Source organism: Polyergus mexicanus, unplaced genomic scaffold (genome assembly GCF_030449975.1).
Source record: "Polyergus mexicanus isolate NDT 795.1 unplaced genomic scaffold, iyPolMexi1.0 SCAF_24, whole genome shotgun sequence".
Taxonomy (NCBI): Eukaryota; Metazoa; Arthropoda; class Insecta; order Hymenoptera; family Formicidae; genus Polyergus; species Polyergus mexicanus.
In genome coordinates, this window is record NW_027223344.1 from 2759892 (window position 1) to 2770360 (window position 10469).

Genomic DNA, 10469 nt, shown 5'->3' on the forward strand with positions numbered 1-10469 from the left:
CCCACTCAGCGGACAGACAAACTTGTAAGCGGGAAAGGTAATATAGGAGATTGAAGGGTGAAAAACTTGTGTTGTGTCTTGGACCCTCCTGACCCCATCCTCCTTGGTCCAACGGGGTCTCTTTTGCGGAATGCGTGCGCTCCTTTCTCTTTTGTCGTCTGAGTGCTTGTGGTTGGTGGACGTAGCGGTGATTTGTGGGAGAGAGGCACTGTTTGGCGAGCCTTTAGGAAGAACGCAGGTCGCCAAGAGCGTACGAGCGAGAACGAGATCGCTAAGGAAAAGCCGAGATATTCCTGCCGGTGGGACGAGCGTCATCGACCCGAGTTTGCTGCCGATTTATTGTAGGTAATTAATTCGGATGAGTCGCGCCCTTAATAGTTGTCGAGCCACGCGTTTTGGTGGATTAATTTGGTGAATGGTTTTGGTAGATTAAGTCGCACGGCCGACGGGCACATGTCGCTCATCCGAATTATGTAGAATAGATTCTCTCTATTCATTTCGCCGCCACCGACAGTCATTAATGTTAGTCTCGCGTTTGTAATAATTGTATGTTGCGCATTATCGGGATTTTGCGATCACGCGATCGATATTCCGACTCGCGCAAAATATTGCGCCGCGCGATTCGTACACCACAGTCGTTATCGATAGTTTCCGTATTGTTTCTGTGTATTGTTAGCGCGTGTTTTGTGAGTATTGTAAGAAATTGGAGTCAGGAGGAAGCGAAATCCTAAAAATTCGTACAAGAAATCTATCGGGTGTCTCTGAGCCCGCTATTAGTTTCCGCGAGTCATTCGAGTTAGATATTCGGTATTTCAACGCAAAGGTCACCGTCCTTGTTATTGAGACGTATATCGGTTTACCGCGAGCCGGACCGATTTGATTCGTGCAACCTAGTATTTTCTATTATATCGAAGTGGATTCACGAGCGTGCGTAAAGTAGTTACCGGCGTATTCGAGAGATTTCTTTAGTTGTCGCGGCCTAATTAAGTCTCGTGCGGCGGAAATCCTCGCGGCCGAAAAGTCGAGTTAAAGCGCGTAAGACGCCCGGTAATTTGATACTGTTGCGCACGGTCGTGCCGATCTCCGCGGAAATAATATATCCTATTCGCCTGTAAAATAATTACTGTCCTCAAAGGCTATTATTTATACGAACTGTTCTATACTCTTGTTTCTTTTAATATATTATTGTTATCTTTGTTTTAACCGACCGAATGCTCATTTGGCTCCTGTGTTCTCGACTCTCAAGATTTCTCCCGTCTCTCCCGAAACTCCCCCTCTACCATTTCCGGTATACTGAATAGCCGCGGAATTTTGCCGTCGCGTTAATTATCTGTCGCGCGATTATCTTTTGGTGTTGTGTTTTTCGTGAATGGTGCGGCCTGCCGTATCTGGCGCCCAACTTGGTTTATTTACGATTCCGGGAATTTTTGTGAATCGCGAGATCGATATTCGAAATACGCGCCGAAGGTGTATCGTGGGCATCGGAGAACCGCCCGCCGAATCAATAATTATTAATTAAATAATTTTTAAAAGAAATTTACGGTTACAATATATATATTATGACGCAAAGTCACAATGTGGAAATTTTCATCACTTTTACTTAAGAAAGGAATAAGGAATAAGCAAAGTTGACAAAGAATGACATAAAAGAAGAAAGAGAGAAAGAGACATCAAGAAAAAGAAAAAAAGCGGGAAAGAATGAGAAGGAGCGAGAAAGGGAGAACATTCCTTTTTCCTTTATCAACGTGCAATATTGAGTACCTCGAAAATGCACAAAGAATGAGATGAAGGAAGAAGTAAGAAAGAGAGAGAGAGAGAGAGAGAGAGAGAGAGAGAGAGAGAGAGAGATATGAAGGAAAACTATTAGAGAACATATTTAAATTATACAATATTTATTCATTAATTATCTTGACATCATATATTTCATACATTATACTTAAAATTATAATATCATACTAACGTTAAATATCACATGAATCTTATAGATTAAAAAAAAAAAAATGCGATACATATGGAAAAAAATTAAATTTCGTGTTTAAAAGTAAGAATCATTAGATACAACAATAAATGTGCTTATATATGCTACTTAAAATTATTAACTTAACCTTGCATTATCATATTATACGTCTTCAAGATTACACATAAATCTCATAAAATCTCATATATATATTATTTTCAAAAAAAAATTGTAACAAGTAGTCTCTTTGAATAAAAAGCTAAATAGTTCTTCAGTTTTCAGTCTTCAGTTTCTTGAACAGGCAGTTTTTGAAATCCGCAGTTCTGTAATTAATATATTATTTATTATTGTGTATATATTTTTATTTATATTTTATATTTAACTCTCTTTGTATATGATGACTTACCACATATGAATAATAATATTACTGCCCTTCCGACCATGGGGATGTCCTCTATCTTCTATTATTTCCCCTCCCTGCTCGTTGCTAGCGTGCAGGCTTTTGCTTTACTACAAAATAAAAGAGTAGTAATTTTTTAATACACATTTATTTTTGTATTTTTTTTTATTTAAATTTATTTACGTTATTTTTATTTAATAACTTACTTAGAATTTGTTCATCACTTTTCTCTTGTGACGAAGCCAGCTGCGGTGGAATCATTTGCAACGTAGCTGGCTGCTGCGGAGCTGGAATCTGTGGCTGTGCAGGTTGAGGAAGTGACGGAGGTTGAGGCTGCTGGAGCTGCTGCGGCCGCTGTAGTAGCATCTTATTGTTCGCAACAGCAACTTCTAATTGATTTTTAATATTTTCCAATTCTACTCGTAGAAAATCATTTTCTGTATTAATACTTACATTTAACTCTTCTTCGTTTAAAGTCTGAAAAATAAAAATAATTATAATAAATAATTTATAATTAATAATATAATATTTCAAAGAACTCTTCCTGCTAAAAATTTACTGTATGTTTTTGATCAATATTTATAGCTAGAGACTTCTATATATTATAAAGGGCAGAGTCATATTTAATTGGTAATGAATTTTGAAAGTAAAACAGTAGAAAATATCAAGTATATAATAGTGTACATATAAAAATAAGGAATATGCGAATGATTGGCAAGCAAACTTTATTAGATATGGCTGCCCTTGCATCACTTTTGGTACATTGTTATAGCGATCTAATATAACATATAGAAGTTTGTGCTTTTCCATAATAAAAATATCCATGAAACGCCCGAAGTCCGTGTTTGAAGTCGAAATGTATCGCACGTATTGTTGCCGCTTTTCCGTGTGTTTGATTGGTGGTCGATGATGCGTCGATGAGAGGTGTGAACGTTTTATCAAGTTCAGTTCGGTGGTTGACAGTTCGGTGTGACAATTCGGTGACAGTTCGATGACACTTTGTACATCGTGAGCGGGGTTAGTAAATATTCATGGCATAAATATATTTAAAGAATATTTAAAAATACATGTCTGATTGATGATTGATGATGTGAATCGAATGCGGATGAACGAATGTTATTGGGTTAGTTCGACAGTTTGGTGACAGTTCGGTGACATTTCATGAGTGATTAGTATTAAATGTCATAGTATTATATTGATATTTATTGTGATATTTATTTGTGAATATATTGAAAGAAGAAAATGTATAAGCTAGGAAGAGGGATAGAGACAAAAAAAAAAACGGTGGAGAATAAATATAATATCAGGTAATAATAATGTTGAGTATTATTAAATATATTGTTAAATATTATTAAGAAATATTATTAAAAATTATTAATGTCATCTTATTAATTTACTTTTAAGAGAGAGAGAGAGAGAGAGAGAGAGAGAGAGAGAGAGAGAGAGATCTTTATTAGCTTTCTCAGCTATTTGTAATACAAATCTAGTTTACATTAATTACAATATACTCCTTTAACATTCGCTTAAACTGCACAATTCTTTCATTCCGCTTTATTTCAGCTGGCAAGGCGTTATACATTTTCACTCCTTCGTAAAACATACTCTTTTGCGCACTCCTTGTTCTGCGATATTTTATTGCAATATCCCCAGCTTGTCGTGTTTGCCTTTCACTCTCATTTCCCACAATTTCTAACCTATTTCTTAATTGCTCCGGTAACATGTTCCTTAAAATCTTAAAAATAAATATACACACATTATAATATAGCCTCTGTTTTATGGACATAAACTGCAGCGTTTGCAGCATACGCTCCACTTTGGTATGTCTATCACATTGCAATATGATCCTCATGGCCCGGTTTTGTGCTTTTTGCAATTTACTCAGCTGTGTTTCTCCCATATCAATTAACAGCGTCGCACAATACTCAAAGTAAGGTGCTATAGGTGTCTTATATACAATACATCTAGTGTATGCCGATATATAATTACCTATTCTATTCAAAAAACTCGTTTTTTTCCCTATCTTCTTTAGCATATAATCACAGTGGTCCTTAAATCGTAGTCTATCGTCAATAATTATGCCTAGGTATTTCATTATTTCCACATGTTCAGTCTCAGTTCCATCCAAATATTTCAATGTTATATTACCTCGCAGTTCTTTTCTTATACTTCTAACAATCATATATTTCGTTTTTTCTGCATTCATTTTTAACTTATTTATATTCATCCACTCTTCTACTATAGTAAATGCCATATTCATTTTGCCCTCTAATTCCGCGCTGCTTTCTCCAGTTACATATATTAACGTATCATCTGCAAACATTTTTATACTACATCCTTCTGGACAGATTTTTATTATATCATTTATATATACTATAAATAATAAAGGTCCTAATACAGATCCTTGCGGTACTCCATATTCTGTGGTCATTAATTTAGACCATTTATTGTTAAATTGAACCTGCTGTGTTCTATCCTTTAAATATGATCTTAACCATTCTATAACCATTCCCCTAATTCCATATTGATATAATTTCTCTAATAATCTTTCTCTATCTATTGTTTCAAAGGCTCGCTTAAGATCCATGAAAATTACCCCTACGATTTTTGCCTCACTAACTATCAATTTCCACTCATCAATGACTGTTTGAATCGCTGTTTCACACGAATACTGTTTTCTAAAGCCCGACTGATGTTCTGTTATAATACAGTTATCTTCCAAATATGTTTCAATTTGCTTTTTAACTACTAATTCTAACACTTTTTCAAATATTGGTAACATATTTATAGGCCTAAATTCACTTGCTTTTCTAGCTTTCTCTATTTTTGGAATCGGTATTATTGTAGACGTTTTCCAACCTTTTGGACAGCAACCTTCCTTCAAAGAATTATTTATTATATCAACAAATTCCTCTTTTATTACGCAAAATACTGCCTTTAATATATCGCTAGTTATTCCCTCCTCTGTACCTTTCTTTTTCGGTAGTCCCATAAGAATTTCCTGTAAATGCTCTATACTAATCATTTCAAAATTTTCCATAATTCCCTCGTTTTCAATAACATAAATAATTCTTTTACATGCATTCCCAGTTTTACTCCCATTTATAGATTTTACTATACTATTAATACTTTGTATATAATATAAATTAAATTTATCTGCTATATTGCATCCTTCAGTGCTGTCTAATATTTCAAAATCTATATTCTCTACTTCCCTCTTACCTCCTGGTTCGCCTCTAATTATTTCTTTTAATGTTTTCCACATAGATGTAAGATTTTCTTTATTAAGATCTATCATATTTTCATAATATTCTTTCTTCTTTGTCTTAATTAATTAAACTACTGTATTTCTTTCAATTTTAAATTGCAACCAATTTTGTTCCGTGTCAGCATACTTCGGGATCTGAAAGCAATAATGCAGTACCACAGGTGCAGAGAGCTATGTCCAAGATTGGCATCAAGCGCAAGGTGCCCCCTTCTGATTCTTTTGCAACTAAAAAACGACAGGAGATAGACGCTGTCAGTAAGTCTTTCATTGAGCAGAGTAAGGGATTGACAGATCTTGCAGCGAAGATCGGTGAAGCAATTACGGCTCCACCTCCACAACCAAGTACTTCGTGAGCAGTACAAGCATAGTGAAACAAGACTGAGATAATCTGTAATTTTTGCTCAAAAGTTCAATTTACTTACTGTGATTTTATAACCAATAATTATAATTATTATGATAATCTTCTATAAAAACCACAAAAGATATTTTGTTTATATATAGTTTTATTATTATTAATACATAGTTTATTATATATAGTTTTGTTATTACTAATATAAAATTTTAGGAAATAACATGAAAGTAGCCTTTGGTTTAATTTTTAACTTATTATAGACTAAAAAATTGAGTCTTCATAATATGTTCATTTTTATATTTGAATCAGTGCTCGGATTTAGTTGCACATTTCGGCCCGATTCCGTGGCTCACGCCTATTGCCCCCCACTCACCGCTCGTACGTTAGCGACGAGTCGCCAGATATGCGTAACTAAGGACCGACGCTTTGTCTCAGGAGCGTCCGTATATAAGAATGCCCAAATATAATAATAAAACAATACTTTTTTATAATTAAAAGTTTTTCTTCAATATTTTATATCAATGAAATATAAAAAATTGAAGAAAAACTTTTAGAATTTTGATAATTTTCGCGATGCATTTAAAAAGATATTGTCTTATTTATTATATTTGGGCACTCTTACATATGAACGCTCCTGAGACAAAGCGTCGCGCTCCTTAGTTACGCGTATCTGGCGTCTCGTCGCTAACGCACGAACGGTGAGTGGGGGGCAATAGGCGTGAGCCACGGAATCGGGCCGAAATGTGCAACTAAATCCGAGCACTGATTTGAATAAACACTACTATTCATACTTTCCAAAAATAGTATTAAGTATTTTTTGGTAGAACTTACATTGCAGTCCAAAGCAAAATTGAGTTTAGGTTGTGTTTTTGTATTAGTTTGTAACGATGCACCCCCCATCGTTACCCGGCACGTAGCCAGCCGGAAGTCTGCCGCCCGGCGAACACCAGCCGGGCAGTGGCAGAGGCGCCTAGCGCCCTTTCTTAATCTCTCAAAACCGCGGTTGTGATAAACAACCATACGGCCGTTATACGGCAGCCGTTACGCCGAAGACCGAGAATCGCCGAGCGCTGCCGGAAGATCCCGAGCGTCACCCGCCGAAACTCCGCGTCGTTTCGCCCAGGGGAAGCGACGCGTTTACCGTAATTTACCCGCCGAAAACAACGCGTCGTTATCCCCACCCGGGGGCGAACGACGCAATTACCGATAGACGCTCGGGTATAAGAAGACAGCGTTTCGGCATCTCGGGACCAGAACGATTCCTGAATCCGCTCGAGCAGTACGCTCCGAGATACCAGAACCGATCCTGAAAATCGTAGCAACGACGGAACGTGAGGTTGACGAGTTCGCAGCCTCCGCCGAGCATTCTCGGCTTCCGTGCAGTCTCCGAACTCCTGACACAAATCCGACCGACTCAACGAGAGCGGAGTGTTCGCCGCTCTCCTCGATTACGGTCTATCATTCGACCGCTCCAGCTAGCCGGACCGTGGGTTTGCGAGTTCACTGCCCCGTCGAGTTTTCTCGACTCCGCCACGCTATCCTCAACTCCGCGAACGGAAGCAGGGACGGAGAGTTCTCCGCCCGGTCGAGGGTACTCGATCTCCGCTCGAATTCCCCGACCACTGGGAACACGCGATTAATCCCGCGACCACACTAATACTAATATTATAATACTATAATTATAATTATCGCGCCGAAATATCTACCGCCTAATAGTTCATTCTATTCCGCGCGCCGTCAAAATAAACACGGCCTTGCCGTATACGCGCCGACCGACCGCGCCCAATTTCTTGCGCGTCTCGCGCGCCGTCAAAATAAACACGGCCTTGCCGTACACGCGCCGACCGACCGCGCCCGATTTCTTGCGCGTTTCGCGTGCCGTTAAAATAAACACGGCTTTGCGAATATTGTAAGCGGTTCGATATATCGAACATCGCGCACCGAATAATCTACGCGCATTATATCTAGCGCGCTGCACCATCCGCCGCGCGCTCACTATTATAAATCGACCATTGCCGAAAGAGGCAAATAAAGACAATACCTAAATCTTTCGTGTGTCTCACCTTTTCACGAGCCCTGATCCCGACCGAGTTTATCCACGCACTCGCGAAAAGTGACCCCGTTACAAGTTTGAAGGACGAAAAATAAAAAATAAATGTTTTAATATAATCGTTTACTTTATTCAATCTTCTTATTGACAAACTTATAAAATTATCAGTCTTAAAAATATTCATTATGCTCTTTTCATAGCCAAGTAACACAGCATTCAACTACAGAACTAAATAACAAATTATAACCACATATAAAATGCAAAACAAAACGTAAATTTAACAACTATGCGAGAGGGTTAATTATTTGACCTTGAAAAACTCTCATATACTGCCAGGGCGCCTGAGCTTCTCCAACTGGAGATACAAAATACTGCTTGAAGTAATTGCGCATACCTTCCGACACTGAGCCACTTCGATTAGCTCCAGTCCTACCTAACTCTTTGAAAAATGCACAAGGGCCAATAGTCCTCCACCGACCGTCATAAATAAGCCCATCCTCATTCTCAACATCGAGCCAATCAGGAGGACAATACTGAGAGGCATATTTATCATTACCGTCATTACAGCTCATAATGAAGTTGTGGAGACAAACAAGAGCTTACACGACATAATTTATAGTTTGATACCAACAGCCAATAGTCACATATCTGACAGTTTCCAATAAGTTGAGAAACTAACAGACATACACATACGTGACGATCACAAATTGATCTCATTAGATGTGATATCATTATTCACTAACATTTCTATAGACTTGGCTTTAGATAGTATAAAAAAGAGATGGAATTTTATTGGGGAGAAATGTGCCATACCTCGTAACAAATTTTTGGAAGCAGTCCGCTTCGTTCTTAACTCCACATTTTTTAACTTTGACGACATTTGCTATAAACAGACTTTCGGCACTCTCATGGGTTCATCGTTCTCTCCGATCATTGCCGACATCACGTTATAAGACCTGAAGATGTAGGCGGTTGAGACTCTTCCGTTCAATTTATCTCTTCATTATAGATATGTAGACGATGTCGCACTGGCGGCTCCCTCTCTCTATGTTCAATGTTGTGCTATACACTTTCAACTCTTTTCATCTAAGATTACAGTTTACGATGGAGAAGGGAGTTTACAACCGACTCAATTTTTTAGACGTGACCATAATTTTAAACAATTTTTTAACTTTTGACTGGTATCACAAATCTACTTTTTCGGGCAGATATTTGCATTTCGAGTCTCGACATCCTCTCTGCCATAAAAAAAGCACTGCCATCGGCCTCATCGATCGACAGAGCTTTTCGGCTTTCACATCCAGGCTTCCACCAAAAAAAATCTGCATTTCCTCATAAATATGCTACTAACAAACGGATGTCCACTGACGTTCATATTCAACATATTGCAAGAGCGCTCAAAATCTCTGTCATTTACACACAATAAATTTGATAAGACGGATACCACGATTAGTAACGACGAAACTTCTGAACATCATGCATTTTTTAACATCCCATACGTTCCAACTATTTCGGAACGATTTAGGTCTGTGGTCCGTAATTTACAGAATTATCAAATTATTACCGGCATGAACAAATTGCGCAAATTTCTCTACGTGGATAAAAACAATTTGCCAAAAGAACTACGCAATCTCTACAAAATCTCCTGCAAGAACTACGATGCATCTTATGTCGGTCAGACAAGCAGACTTCTAAAAATTCGATTAGCGGAACATCGAAACCACATCACAAGAACCGCACAATATTCTGTTATCGACGCACTACAGGTTAAGTAATCACGCTTTTGAATGGGATATTGTGGAAGTCTTGGATGAAGAACACATATATGAAAGGCGCTTGATGTCGGAGATGATTTTTATAAAACGACAAACTAACAGTTTAAATCTCCACGAAGCGCTTGCATCAAGCGTATATCACGGAAAATTTATCAATAATTTAAAAATCTATATTCATCGCACGATGATATATCATAGACGTTTATTTTTCTCTTCTTGCGGATAGTCTGTGTTTATTATTTATTTATTCTTGTTACAATGTCATACGCGAACATTTTATATTTGACATTATCATACGCGAGTTTGATTTAGCAGCCGATAGTAGTATCTTGCTTTCATTGGCCCGCGATGTTCTTGATGTTGAGGTGAATCGCTTCCGTTTCATTTCCGACGCTTTACTATATTTCTCTTTTTTAATACTTTCCATACATGTGTTACATTAGGTCTTAAAAAGAAAATTAGAATGGTCCTTCGTGTGACTCAAGGAATTTCTTCTTTCACGGCTGGCACCGGAGGAAGATTCTTCTCATTTTCCCATCGATACTGTGAGCCGTGACTCAAGATATGCGCATACTTTAATTAATACGTATGTAACCGCCGTATGTCTTTTTTTTGTTCACATACTATTTGATCCACATGTTTTTTTTTGTCTATTTGTACAGCACTCACT

At 37.7% G+C, this 10469-nt stretch overlaps 1 pseudogene; it reads left to right on the top strand.

Annotated features, from left to right (window-relative positions):
• The first annotated feature begins 5795 nt into the window (after positions 1-5795).
• Positions 5796-9362, top strand: LOC138942872 (uncharacterized; annotated as a pseudogene).
• The last annotated feature ends 1107 nt before the right edge of the window (positions 9363-10469 follow it).